The sequence below is a fragment of the Rhinolophus ferrumequinum genome, chromosome 5 (assembly GCF_004115265.2).
Source record: "Rhinolophus ferrumequinum isolate MPI-CBG mRhiFer1 chromosome 5, mRhiFer1_v1.p, whole genome shotgun sequence".
Taxonomy (NCBI): domain Eukaryota; kingdom Metazoa; phylum Chordata; class Mammalia; order Chiroptera; family Rhinolophidae; genus Rhinolophus; species Rhinolophus ferrumequinum.
This window is the reverse complement of record NC_046288.1, coordinates 50,064,958-50,079,766: the sequence shown is the minus strand read 5'-3', so window position 1 is coordinate 50,079,766 and position 14,809 is coordinate 50,064,958.

Sequence of the window (14,809 nt, the reverse complement as noted above, 5' to 3'; positions counted from 1 at the left end):
GTTTAATGGCAACTTTTAAATTCTATGTCTCTGATCAAACCTTTAACACGAATTAATGTAATTATTCTTTGCATCTAAAATTATTTACTGTTAAATTTAAGGAGAATGGAAAATTAGGATCATCCTCAGTGCTACATTTTAAGAAAAGCCAATGTGTGATTGATAATTGTGAGGTGATCATTTATGCTATAAAATGATTACTTGAAGTTTTTAACAAGCTTCCCAATAATCCATTTTTGGAGATAGTGTCAATAGTGAGAGGCTACCCAAGGACTTAACAATAAGAAAAATAACATCGCCCTCTAGGACAGCTACTCTTTATGGCATTTTCCAAAAAAGCTGTTTCAGTGTTTGTTTAGGTCATAGATTATACCTAGAACATCAAATAGTGCTTTGCATAGAGTAGGTACTCAAATATTTGCTTAAGCTAGTGACTTTGTAAGGATAAACTTGGAAACTGTAGAATTGTAGGACTAAAGAGTTTTGGAGTACCTCAAAATCTAATTAAAACAAGTTAGGTGCAATCTTGTGAGGCAAGTCTGGAATGTAGTTAAAGTTTAATAAGTAAAAGCCTCAGCAGTGGTATTATACCTTACTTAGAAAGACGATATAAATGAAGTAGTTCAGAAACATCACCCAAAGTATGCTGATCTGGCATATTGACCATTTTGAGCTAAAGACACTCGAAGAACAACAGGTGACAGAAAGGTACTCTGATTTCCCTTTTCTACTGAAAGCAGGAGAAAATTCTCATGCAAAATATGCTCTTCGTGCACCTAGAGGAAAAGAACAATCTTATCATCAGAGACAGGCAGTTGAGGCTTGGAACAATCTGTACCCATAAACCCTGTTAAAATAACCCTTATCTTCTTTTTATTCTCCCATATATTTTAGGTACTTTTCCTTCCACAATTACTACACTTTTTTCAACCTAGTAGATAAGCATTTAGGTTGAATTACTTTTTGGGTCTTCATTTTCTAGTGAAGACTCCCATATGCATATGAAAATAAAATTGGTATGCTTTTCTTCTGTTACTTTATGCCCAGCTGGAAACCCTAAGATGGTAGAGGAAAAGTTTTGGCTCCCCTGTATAAACAAAAAGGTTAGTTCTGTTTGGAGTAGAGACCATGGAACCCCCAAATGAAAAGGTGCTAATCTCCATATAAGCGCTGTCCAGGCAGACAGTGTGCAGACTGATGAAAATGGCTGGGGAGGTGAGAGCTCCACGCTTTAACCTGATTTCTTTAAACGCTTGAATTATATAACTCATGTTTCTATTCTAAGCAACATTTTAATTCTAATATGGCTTCCTGTGACTATCAGAGGAACAAACCTTGGATTTAGGGAGTTTTGTACTGTCTGTACTAACCATGACAAATTGAACTGCAGCCATGCATTGAGCTATTTCTTTACAGACACATTATTAACTGTTGCACCTTGGAAATTAAGAGACTGAGAAACACACGTATAGTAATATGTTTAGAATTAGGTTTTAGATGGATTTCTCAGGCTGCAGTGTGGGATTTAAGAAATACAAGACTGGACCAGGCAGAGGAGTTAGAAGGGAATAATTGAGACTGTTCAGTCAGGATAATGAAAAATCTGAATTAGGAGGCTATAGAAAAGTGGAGCCAAAACAGGAAATAGTTCTCTGCACCCTTACTGGTACTGGGTGTTATTTTCTAAACCTCCTCATTTGATAGGTGAGCAATGTTACCTCATGATTTGGATTTCAAAGTCTTTCATTACTAATAAAGATAAAATTTTATCACTTAATTCTTTTGTTTAACTACTGTTTAATTTTTTTAAATTTTCTTTCATAAAATGCTTTAGACTTTAGATGTATAAGAGATTCAAACTACTTAGCATTAACCAACAATGGTAATAGGGACATTTAAGTATATAAAACTAAATAGCACTAATTGAAATGCAAAGCAACCTTACTTTACTTTAATGTAATGCATTAACTTTGTTCTGACCTTCAGCTTTGATTTACACAAAGTTGCCTGGGAGATAGAATTTACTTACTCTGAATAGACCAAAGGATTTGTGTTCTAAAAGAGTCCAAAAAGCTAATTCTAAGAAATGGAGTAAGTTCATCCAGAATTTAACAGTTCCAAGGCTCAGGAAGATATTTTTAAAAATGAGGCTAGACTGATCAGGGCACTGTACACCTGAAGCTGAAGTTGAACAATAATGAATGTCAACTCAATTTTATATAAATATATATATGTGTATATATATATATATATATATAATATATATTGTATATTATATATAATATATTATATACATATATAGTTATAAGAAGTGGAGAACAGCATTAGGAATAGAGACAGTGGAAATGTAATGGCTGTGTGCGATGTCAGAGGGGTAGTAGAAGGGGGGAGGGGGTTGTCACTGTGTGAGGGATATAAACGATAAATGTCTAACTATTACATTGTTTTGTGCACCTGAAACTAATTAAAAAATGTTAAAAATAAAATAAAATAAAATGAGGCTAGAAGTGCAATCAAAAAGCAAATTCCACTGTAATGGTAACGTTTTCTTCCTGATGTTTATATATTGTAAAATTAGCAAAGATAAGAACAACAAAGGACTCTTATTTGTTAAAAGAAAGTAAAATCATCCATAAACCCATGACCATATCACATTTTATTTTATTTTTATTCTTCAGTTTCTGTATCTGTGTAGTTGGTGTGAGTTTGATATCTCTATAGTGTTTGGGAATTCACTTGAATTTATTTCCTTTTCAATGTCTTTAGAGAAGCTACTACATTTTTCTAGAGCAATAATAACTAGACATTATTATTAGTAGTATCTAACAGCTATTTGATATTACTGCAGTGATGTACCTAATAATTTTTTTCCATTGACCAAAAATTCTTACAATCCAGACTCAAATTTCAAAGATGTGTAAATGGCATTTAAAAATCATGTTACAATCATTTTGCCCTTAGTCATTTCTTTTTTTCTGTTGCTTTCAAACAAATATTAATTAGTATGAAAGTAATATACATATATATGTACTGTAACATGTGAAAAGTATCTTAGCCCTGTGTAACTTACGTCACACATTCATCACTAATCTTTGAACTTTAGTTTTCTCTTCTGTAAATCAAAAAATTTACACAATTCTTCTAAGGAATATATGATGCCAAATTATAGATTATGCACTCAATGAATGTTCACTTTCATTCTACGAGTTGTTTTTAAATATATTGCTACTTCAAACTGAATTATGAGCTGACTTTATGTGTGTGGTGCAAAAGATCAATGCAGAAAAAAAATCTATGATTACTTGAGCTTTCCTGAGCACATGTGCGAGTGTCCTTCCATTAATGGCTATCATCTGAAATACATTTACCTCACCCCTCTGGGACTGCCTTCAACTCTTAAGATTGCTTGATAAACTGCAAAGACTGAAAAACAAAACAACAAGCAAAACCCAACGTAAGCTTTATAACAAGCAATAGGGAATTTATGAATTTACAAAAATTCTTTAAAGCTATCAGTAATTGTATTGAAAGTTCTAGCCAGAGCAATTAGTCTAGCAAAAGAAATAAAAGGCATCCAAATTTAGAGGAAGAAGTAAAATAACCTCTGTTCATACATTATATGATCTTGTATATATAGTAGAAAACTCTACAGATGCCACAAAAAAACCTATTAGAATTAACAAGTGTCAGGATAAGATGTCAACACAAAAAAATCAGCTGAATTTCTACACAGTAACAATAAACAATATGAAAATGATATTACAAGACAAATTCCATTTCCAATAGTATCAAAAATACTTAGGAATTCATGAAAAAGGTAAAAAAAATTATACAATTAAAACTCCAAAACTGGAGTTTTGCTGGAAGAAATTAAAGACAAATAAATGGAAATATATTTCATGTTCATGGATTGGAAGTTGCATATTGTTAAGATTGATATCCCAAAGCAATCTATAGACTCAATTCCTATCAAAATCCTAGCAATATTTTTTGCAGAACTAGAAAAACGCATTCTAAAATTTATATGAAATCTCAAGATATCCCAAATAGCCAACACTATCTTGAGAATAAAGAACAAAGCTGGAGGAATCACAATTCCCGATTTCAAAACATACTATAAAGTGGGAGTAATCAAAACAGTGTGGTACTAGTATAAAGACAGACATATTGACCAATAGAAAAGAATAGAGAGCCCAGAAAGAAATCCTTTTATATATATCGTCAAATGATTTTTGACAAGGATATCAAGACCTATAGTGGGGGAAAGGACGGTTTTTTCCAACAAATGGCTCTGGGAAAACTGGATATTCACATGGAAAAAAATGAAGTTGGACTCTGACCTAACACCATATACAAAAGTTAACGAAACTGGTCAAAGACCTAAACGTTAAAACTTAACAACTATAAAACTCTTAGAAGTAAACATATGACAAAAGCTTCATGACATTAGATTTAGTAATGATTTCTTGGATATGATATCAAAAGTATAGGCAACAAAAGAAATAATAGACACATAGGACTTTATGAAAATTAAAAAAAATTGTAAATCAAAAGACACTGTCAACAGGATAAAAAGGCAACCCACAGAATGGGAAAAACATTTGTAAATCATAAAGTTGATAAGGGATTAAAGTCTAGAATATATAAAGAACTAAAACGAAACAATAAAAAGCCAAACAACCTAATTCAAAAATGGGCAAAGGACTCAGATAGACATTTCTCCAAGAAAGATACACAAATGGCCAATAAGCACATGAAAAGATCCTCAACATCATGAATCATTCGATATAAATCAAAACTACAGTGAGATATATCTCATACCCATTATGATTGCTACTAGAATGTGAAGAAATTGAATCTTTGTGCACTGTTGGTGGGAATGAAAACTGTGTTGCAACAGTATGGTGGTTCCTCAAAAAATTAAAACTAGAGCTACCATATGATCCAACAATTTCACTTCTAGGTATATACCCCCCAAAACTGAAAGCAGAGTCTCAATGATATATTTGTATACCTATGCCCTAGCAGCATTATTTACATTAGCTAAAACATGGAAGCAACCCAGATGTCCGTTAACTGATAAACAGATAAGCAAAAGGTGGAATATACATGCAATGAAATGTTATTTAGTCTTAAAAAGGGAGAAAATCCTGACACATGCTACAACATGGATAAACTCTGAAGACATTATGCTCAATGAAATAGACCAATCATAAAAATACAAATAATGAATGATAACACTTATATGAGGTACTTAGAAGAGTCAAAAATCATAGAAACAGAAAGTAGAATGGTGTTTTCCAGGGACTGGGGAAAGTGGGGAATTGGCAATTATTGTTTAATGGGTATACAATTTCAGTTTTACAGGATAAAAATATTTATGGAGATGGTTGATGGTGATGGTTGCACAACATTATGAATGTATTTAATACCACTGAACCGTACACTGAAAAATATTAAGATGGTAAATTTTGTTATGTATATTTTACCACAGTACAAAAAAAAAAAAGAAAGAAAGAAAGAAAAGAAAGCAAACCCACTACAAGTAATAATTATCCCTAAAATTTCTTGAACTTTTCTTGTTTTCTGACATCATGTTCTGCCTAACATGCTGGGTATGACCGGAAGAAGTCCTGTAGGCTTGCTCTTTGCTGCCCATCTCATGAAAGAAAAGGGTGAAGAACATCCAACACTCTGCCAAACTAGGTTCTGACAGCTTGAAAAGGGTTCTGGTTCTCACTGCTGCAAGAACCAGTAGAATCCCTAGTACTTTCCAGATATTGACGGGGTACCAGAATATGCCACCCCAAAATATGCCCCTTTGAGCATTTGGATGATTTTTGAGCTAAAGGCTATTGAAAACCAGAAGATTCAGGAAAAGCCCTAAAAACAGACACAAGTTTTCTTTTCATAAAGGAAATTTACATTTATAAAGAAAATTTTCATTTGTAGAGATGTCTCCATTTGCCTTACCAGGGAGGAGGACTCTTAGCAGCTCTTATCAACAGAGACAGCACCAATTTTAATTCTGCATAACAAACCCTATTAAACAACCCGTTTACCATACTTTTCCTGGTCATCTTCACATAACTTGCCTCCTCGGCCCAAAAGCCAAAACTTCTTTTCTTTTGCTGGCATTTAAACTCAAGTTTTATTATAATTACCTCTTTGGGCTACTCATTAATGAGTACTCCAATGCATACACGTGGGGAGCACATATTAATAATCTTCTGTTTGTTATTTTCTTGTTACCCTGTCTTTGGCCAGTCTAATGTACAGGGCTTCAACTGGAGAAACTAAGATGAGCAGAGGAAAAGATTTTTCCTTACCTACAATGCCCTCCTTTTCTCTCTGAGCACAAACTACAGATGGGTCCCTTCTCAACCTGGGTTGAGCTCATGCTGGCTCTGTGGTTGCCTTGTTTTTTTCTTTTTGATAAAGTTTAAGGCTCAGAGCAGCTTGGGCTAAATGCTTGGTCCTAACATTTCTTTCTGTTCTTTCATTTGCCTGAGGAACAATTCACTAGACAAAGATGTATGTACAAGTTCTTTCAGATAGATTCAACTATTTAATGAATTATTCCCAACTAATGTGTAGGCCTCTTCTCAATAATGGCTATATAGCTATAATAGCAGCAGGTTTCTCTACATTTGTAATTTTACTTCCTGTAAAGTGTACAACTTAAATCTTACTTTTGGCCTGAAGGATTCCTGGAGTTTTCAGCTCAATTGTCTATAAGAGACAAATGATATACTGTGAGTCCAAGGAGCCCCTGTCAACTGCCTCTTTGACTCATTCCTTTCCAATAGAAAGTCAAAAATCTGTTATCAGCTGACAATGAATTCAGGTAGGAATTATCACTGGATGCCAAACTATCTCATTGATGAAGAATAGAATATCTACATAGCCTCAAAGTATCTAATCACAAATTACCAATTAATTACAAAAGAACTACTGGTAGTAACTTACAATGGAGGAACTTGGCAGATATCACCTTAATCAAGTAATTAAAGTTAACATCACCGATTATGGAAAAAATCAACATCATGTGCCTTCTGTTGTGAAATACTGGTAGGAATACAATAACACTTATGTAGCATTCCAGCCCAAAACGCAGAACCTGAATCTAACCATGAATAATCATCAGATGAATCTAAAGAGAGGGACATATTATGGGCTTCTACTCTTCAAAAATACCAAGATCATGAAAGACTAAAAAATTGTTCCAGATTAAAGGAGACAAAAGATACATAAACACTAAATGTAAAGTGTCACCCAGACTGGCTCCTGAACTAGATTTTTTTTTTTTTTTGCTATTAAAGATATTAAAATATTGGTAAAATTTAAATAAAGTTCTGTAGGTTAGATAATATTGCTCAAGGTTAAAATTCCTGACTTTGATCATTTTATTGTGCTTATGTAAATGAAGTCTCTTGCTTGGAAATATACACTGAAGTATTTAGGGGTAAAGGGTCATGATATCTGCAACTTTATTTCAAATGATTCAGAAAAATTATAATATATATGTAATATATATATATAAAATTTTATAATATAAAAATTGTAATATTTTGTTTCTCATTTGTTTGTCTTGTTCTTTTGTTGTTTTTGGTTTATACACCACATATCAGTGAAATCATATGGTTCTCTGCTTTTTCAGTCTGACTTATTTCGCTTAGCATTATAATCTCAAGATCCATCCACGTTGTCACAAATGGTCCTATTTCATCTTTTAATACTGCCGAATAGTTTAGTGGTTATCAGAGGGTTAGGGGGGAGGGGTGTGACAGATGAGGGTGAAGGGGATCCAGTATATGGTGAGGGAAAGAGAACTGACTCTGGGTGGTGAACACACAATGTGATTTATACATGATGTAATACAGAATTGTACACCTGAAATCTATGTAACTTTACTAACAATTGTCACCCCAATAAACTTTAATTAAAAGAAAAATTTTTAAAAATTATAATATTATAGAGATAAAACAAATGGCACAAAATATTAATAATTATATCTGAGTGAAGGGTATAAGGAAGATTTTTGTACTGGTGCTATAATTTTTCTGTACATTGACATGATTTGTTAAAAAGTTAAAAATGTATCACTAAAGTTAATAACACCATTATAACTTAAAAAAACAACAAAAAAGACAAAACAGAATAGCCATGAAGGGAGCAAGAATGCAAGAAGTTATTAAACTAGGGATTATCAGACCTTTTCTACAAAGAGCGAAATAGTAAATATTTAAGTCTTTGCAGGCTGTATGGTCTCTGTTGCAACTATTCAGCTCTGCTCTGGTAGCTGGAAAGCAGTCATTGACAAAATAAAAATGAATGAATGTGGCTGTGCTACAATAAAATTTTATTTACAAAAGAGGCAGTGGACTCAATTTGGCCTAGGGGCCATAGTTTGCCCACCCCTACTAGATCGTCATGTTTTTGACACTAAGGACGGTGTCTTCTTATTTCTTTCTGTTTCTCTGCTGCCCAGAATAAGTCCTAGCACTCAGGCCATCCTCAACAAATATTTGTCAAGAAAATGAAGATGGTCCTTCCCTACCTTGGCGTTGGGTTTTTGTTTCTCACAGGTTATGTAATTTTGACCAAATCACTTGCTATTTCTTTCCATTGCCTCAAGTTCTCACCCTTAATTAGTACTAGTGACATCAGCTGTGACTACTTTGTCAGCCTGCTGTGAAAATCTGAAGAGCTTTGATACTATTCCATGTGAACAGTCAATTGACAGAAATTCCCATGAGGTCATGAGAAAGAACATAATCTGTCTATTTGCTGTTAAACCTGTTGGATTTTAGTTGTAATCTTTCGAGAGCAAGTGATGTTGAGAGTTTCTTTTTCATAACAATCTTATTGTGAGTTCCTGACCAGAAAGCGCTTGGTAACTTGGTTGGAAAACAAAACACAGAAATGAAAAAATTATATTCTTCCATATACTTGCCAACCTTTATTTTCATCTTCCTTGCCACAGGCTCATATGTCATTAATCAATTAGAAGTCATCTCCTCTTTCTGTTAATTCATATGGTATTCTGTCTATAGATTGAGTCATAATAATTTCTGTGTGTACATTTTCTCTAATGATTTTCCCAATAGAAATAGCCCCGCCAGCAGAACAAACATATTCATCCCTGTGTTTGGGTGGGTTTGCCTGGGTGATTCCCCTTTTGCCCTACTTCTATAGCCAATCAATGTCCCTTTTTTATGGCTCCATTCTTGCATTAGCTATGCTAATATATTCAATAAAGTACAGTCAAATCTTATGGATTTGACTTGGCAGGAATTCTGTCTTTCAGGGGACTTTGCACATAAATCAATTATATGTAAGCACACATTTTAACTCTTTGAGGACAATGTTATTTACCCAATATCCGGATTCTTGCTGCATCACCCACTGCAGCACTTTGTACTGACAATTGTAGAAAGTAAATTAATGTTTCATTTATAGTGGCAGTTGAGATTGGTGTCATTTCCTGGACATCAATAGCTATTCTGATTGCGTAAGATGATGTTTAAGGAACTCTCTTAGGCATTGTTCCTCGTTGCAATTATTTCTCTTGAGCTTAGCTACCCTGCTGCTGTATTATTTCCATGTGCCCATATTTGCATATTTTCATTGTCATAAACATCTGCATTCATCTTTATTTTCTTCCTTCCTGTCTCAGAATATGAAGTGTCCCTCCTACCGCTCAACCCACAGCAATCTGGCTTCTGTCTATGCTCCACCCTCTTCACCCCATGACTGAAATTATCTTTGCTGAAATAAAATAATGCTAAATTATAATTACCAAATTCAGTGGATCCTTTTCATCTTTATCTCACTGAGTCTCCTCTACGTCTGATTGTTGGACAAGCTCTTCTCAAAACTCTAGCCTTTGTTCTCTTGGCTTCTTTGACATTGTTTATTCATTCTGATTCTAATCACATATTCCTAACCAATTTCATTTTGCTTCCCAGGCTTGGTTCTCCTTGTTTTGCCTACAAATCTTTAATTTTGCTTGTTTCTGAGGGTTCTTCCTGTCTTCAGGCACTGCTTTTCTCTCTTTGTCCCCTCATATTGGGTTATCATTAAAATACTCATAGTTTTAATTATCTGTTGTATGCTGACTTTCGAATCTCTATATCAATCCTGATATCTCCTGTATTCACTTATATAATTAACTATATACAAATTCCCAAGTATCGGTGATGTTTTGGTGTTTCATACTATGAAAATAAAGCATCACGTTTGTTGACCGAACTTTAAATTTCTCAACCACATATATTGGCTTTAGGTAGAAACTTTTCATGTCACCACAGAGATAGCTTCCATGTAATCTTGTTTTGATTTTTTCTATTTTATTAGATATGTAGATTAAAAAGCGAAGAAAATTAGATACTTTCTTAAACATGTGAGAAATTAAATAAATGTACAATTGCAGCTGGATGTATGTTATCTCAAGTCTCTCATTTAATGTCCCGTGTTCTTTTACCTAATGCTGTGTTTCTAGATGTAAATATATTACAGATGCTCCTCAAATTAAGTTTGGGGTTATGTACCAATAAAGCCATCATAAGTTGAAAATATCTTAAGTCAAAAATGCATTTAATACACCTAACCTACTGAATGAACATCACAACTTAGCCGAGCCTGCCTTAAATGTGCTCAGAACACTTATTAGCCTACAGTTGGGCAATTACCTTGAGTTTCATCTTCTTACCAGAAGCAGGAAACACATATAGGCATTTTGTATACATGACAGGATATGAAAACTCAAAATACAATATCCAAAAAAACACTGACAGCATAGTACACTGTAGGGTATCAGTTGTTTACTCTTGTGATTCTGTGGCTGAGTGGGACCTGTGGCTTGGTGCCACTGCCCACCATCCCGAGAATATCATGCTGCATTATCGCTAGCCCAGGAAAAGAGCAAACTTCAAAGTACAATTTTTACTGAATGGATATCATTTTAGCACTACTGTGAAGTCAAAAAATCCTAAGTCAAGTGATCATAAATCAAGTACAGTCTGTAGTTTTATATTGATACACCTATCAGTTAAAATATTTCATCTATAACATAAGACACCCTTACTCAAATTGGTTTAAACAATAAAGAAATTTATTTTCTCACATATCAGTAATTCCAGAGGTAGGGTGGACTCCACGGTTAATTTCTTTAGTGGCATGAAGATCTAGGTTTGCTCCATCTTCTAATATACTTCTGTCCTATACATTTTTACAAAGTAGAATTATTCTGTGATCGTCAGGGTGACTTAGTTTTAGGAACGCCGTCAATATAATTGTATATACCTGTCAATATAATTGTATATACCTACATGTCAGTTGTAGCCATTAGGTCAAGACACAAAAATATCCAAGGAAAGAAGAGACACCATTTTGTTCTGGGGTTATTCCATAGAAGTAAAATTTCCTCAGAATCAAGTTTTCTATTATTCTCTAACAAATTACCACAAATCTAACAGCTTACCGCAACTCCCATATATTATCTCACAGATCTACAGGACAGAAGTCCAGGTGGGCTCTACTGGGTCCTCTGCTCAGGGTTTCACAAGGCTAAAATCAAGGTAGGCTGGGTTGGTCTTCTTTCTGGATGATTTGAGGAAGAATCACTTTCTGCTCATTCAGGTTGTTCACAAATCCGCTTCCCTGTGTTTGTAAGACTCAGGTCCCTGTTTCCTTGCTGGCTCTCAACTGGGGGATTGATCTCAGCTCCTTGGGGCTTACTACGTTCCTTATCAAGGGGTTCCCTTGAATCCTTTTTGTGCTTCTAATCTCTCTGAATTTCCTTTCTGCTATCAGTTGAAGAAACATCTCTGCTTTTAAGGGCTTGTGTGATTAGATTAGACCCATCCAGATAATTTCCCTATTTTAAGACCAACCATGCCAAATCACATAACACAATCATGAGGTGATAGCTCATCATATTCATGGGTTTCAAGGATTAGGGTGGGACATCTTTGGGGAGATGCATTTTAAAATTATGCCTACAGCAGCCACAGTTGTGTCACATGCTCTTTCCTGAACCAACAATTGTTAAGGGGAATGAATTTGCTCAGATAGTTTTCTGAGATACATTGGGGAAAAAAACACAGTATTCATTACGAACTCACATTACTATGCTTCTCTTGAGAAGTGCCAAATGGGTTTATGTATTCTCTCTCCAATACATACATATTTTTCTTACAAAGAACATTATCATCTTGTTCGTACTCTATTTTCCTCCTTTTTCTCATGATGCAGAGTACATGTTGGTTAGGATAGCAGTTAAGCTTTATTTTTGAAGAGGGGGAAAAAAGGAGACTTTTTGAAGTGAAGCCTAGAATTCGAGAACAAAAAGAACAGAATATGTTTCTCCTACCCTATTATGTAAACTATCTTAAAGAGACAGGTAATTAACTTAGCTGTCTAAGTTAAGTTAACAAATTTGGAGTTTCTTACAAATCTTTACGTAAAACATGTAGTAGAATTATGGCAAATACAGAGCTGATATTGGTTCAGCTGTCATCAGTAAGTCACCTGAGATGTCTGGGAACAGCTTTCTATAAGCACTCATTGCCCACTTAGCATTACCATTGATGACCTATTTATGGACTCATTAACTTTCAAAGATCTCTGGAATTGCTTTAAGATTTCCTCTCCAGGAGACCAGATCCAAGATGGCTGAGTAGATAAATGCTGTGCTCACCTTATTCCGTGAACAGATCAAAATTGTAACTAAATTATAGAACAATCAATCTGAAGTCTGAACAGAATTTTTATAACTAAGGATATAAAGAAGAAGCCATGTTGAGACTGGTAGGAGGCGTGAAGACACGAAACGAGCTGGTCCCGCACCCACGTGTAGTGGTTAAAAACCAGGAGAGATGTCTCAGCCACAGAGGTTTTCCATGAAGGAGCGAGGGACACTAACCCCCACACCAGGCTCCCCAGCCCAGAGTATTGGTGCCAGGAAGAGGAGCACCCACAACTTATGGCTGTGAAAAACAGTGGGGATTCCGACCACCCCGTGGGATGGAAGGCTGCAGAAAATCCAGACATCCTCTTAAAGGGCCTGCACAGGCACTCACCAGGCTCTACCAAAGGGTCCGTGACTCTGAGGGCGTCAGAGACATATGGGGAGAGACTGAATTGTGTAACTTTGGAACGAAGACTGGAGGAACATCCCCATTTTCCCTGTCTGGAGACTTCCTCCCATGCAGCCAGCAGGCAGGCACCATTTTTCCTGTGTTGAGCCCACACTCACAGGCCAAATCTGAACCTGATTGGCTTGGTGAGCTCTGCTGCTCCACCCTGCTGACTTACTGAGACATTGCCTCACCCAACTTGCACTACCACAGGAGGCTTTATCAGAGGCTAAACCTTATGGGAGCTGGCAGGTGGTCATAGGCCTCGGAGTGTACTGGCTTTTTGCAGAGCTACCCCAGACCCAGTACTGGTGGCAACTGTCCTTGGTTCACAGCATGGCCTCTCCATATGCCTCCAGGTACAGCGCAGGCAGCGATCAACTGGATCACTTTGTAGCTCCTACCAGGTACTCCCTCGGCAGTCACAGGCAGTGGCTGACCTGGGCCTGCACTGGAGTCCCTCCCAAGAAGTCCCAGAACCAACATACTTGGAGGCTGGCTTCAGACCATAACAGAGCAGCACACAGTTAGCCCCACAAATGGCACACACAAAGGGTGGTCTCAACAGGTACCAGAGTCCACTGGGATGAACCCTGCTCTGTGGGGTAAGCAGCTCCGCATAGCAGGGCATAAGCTGTGGATATGAACAAGCCCCATAGCCCATCACTCTGAGGGTGAAGCCCACATACTGACATGCCAACAGCAATCAAGATTCAACTATAACAGAAGGGCACACAGAATCCACACAAGGGACACTCCTGGAGCACCTGGCACAGGTGACCAGGGAGACTGTGCCCCTAAGCCCTGTAGAACCCCTACTACATAAGGCCACCTGGCAAGACTGGGAGACATAGAATCCCTACCTAATACATAGAAATAAACACAGAGAGGCAGCCAAAATGAGGAGATAAAGAAATATGTCCCAAATAAAAGAACAGAAGAAAACTCCAGGAAAAGAACTAAATAAAATGGAGGCAAGCAACCTACCACAGACAGATTTCAAAACAATGGTTATAAGGATGCTCAAGGAACTTAGTGAACACTTCAACAAAGAGATAGCATGCATAAAAAAAGACATAGAAACCATAAAAAAGAACCAGTCAAAAGTGAAGAATATAATAACTGAAGTGAAGAATGCACTAGAAGGAATCACCAACAGATTAGATGAAGCAGGGGATCAAATCAGCGATTTAGAAGATAAAGTAGCAGAAAACACCCAACCAGAACAGTAAAAAGAAAAAAGAATCCAAAAATTGAGGATAGTTTAAGAGATCTCAGGGACAACATAAAGTGTAACGACATTTGCTACATAGAGGTACCAGGAGAAGAAAGTGGAATATTGCTTGGCCAGGGAAAGGAGTGGGTTCTCGCCATCCGCGGCGGCATGGATGGACATGGAGTATTGTGCTGAGTGGAGTGTCAGACATAGACAGACAGATGCAATGTGATTTCGCTTATATGTGGAATCTAACGAACAAACTAAAAAACAAAACAGAAACAGACTCAGATATAGAGAACATTTTGATGGTTGGCAGATGGGAGGGGGGTTTAAAGGATGGGTGAAAAAGGGGAAGGGATTAAGAATTACAAATTGGTTGTTACAAAGTAGTCATGGGAATGTAGGGTATAGCATAAGGAATATAGTCAATAATATTGTAATATATCTA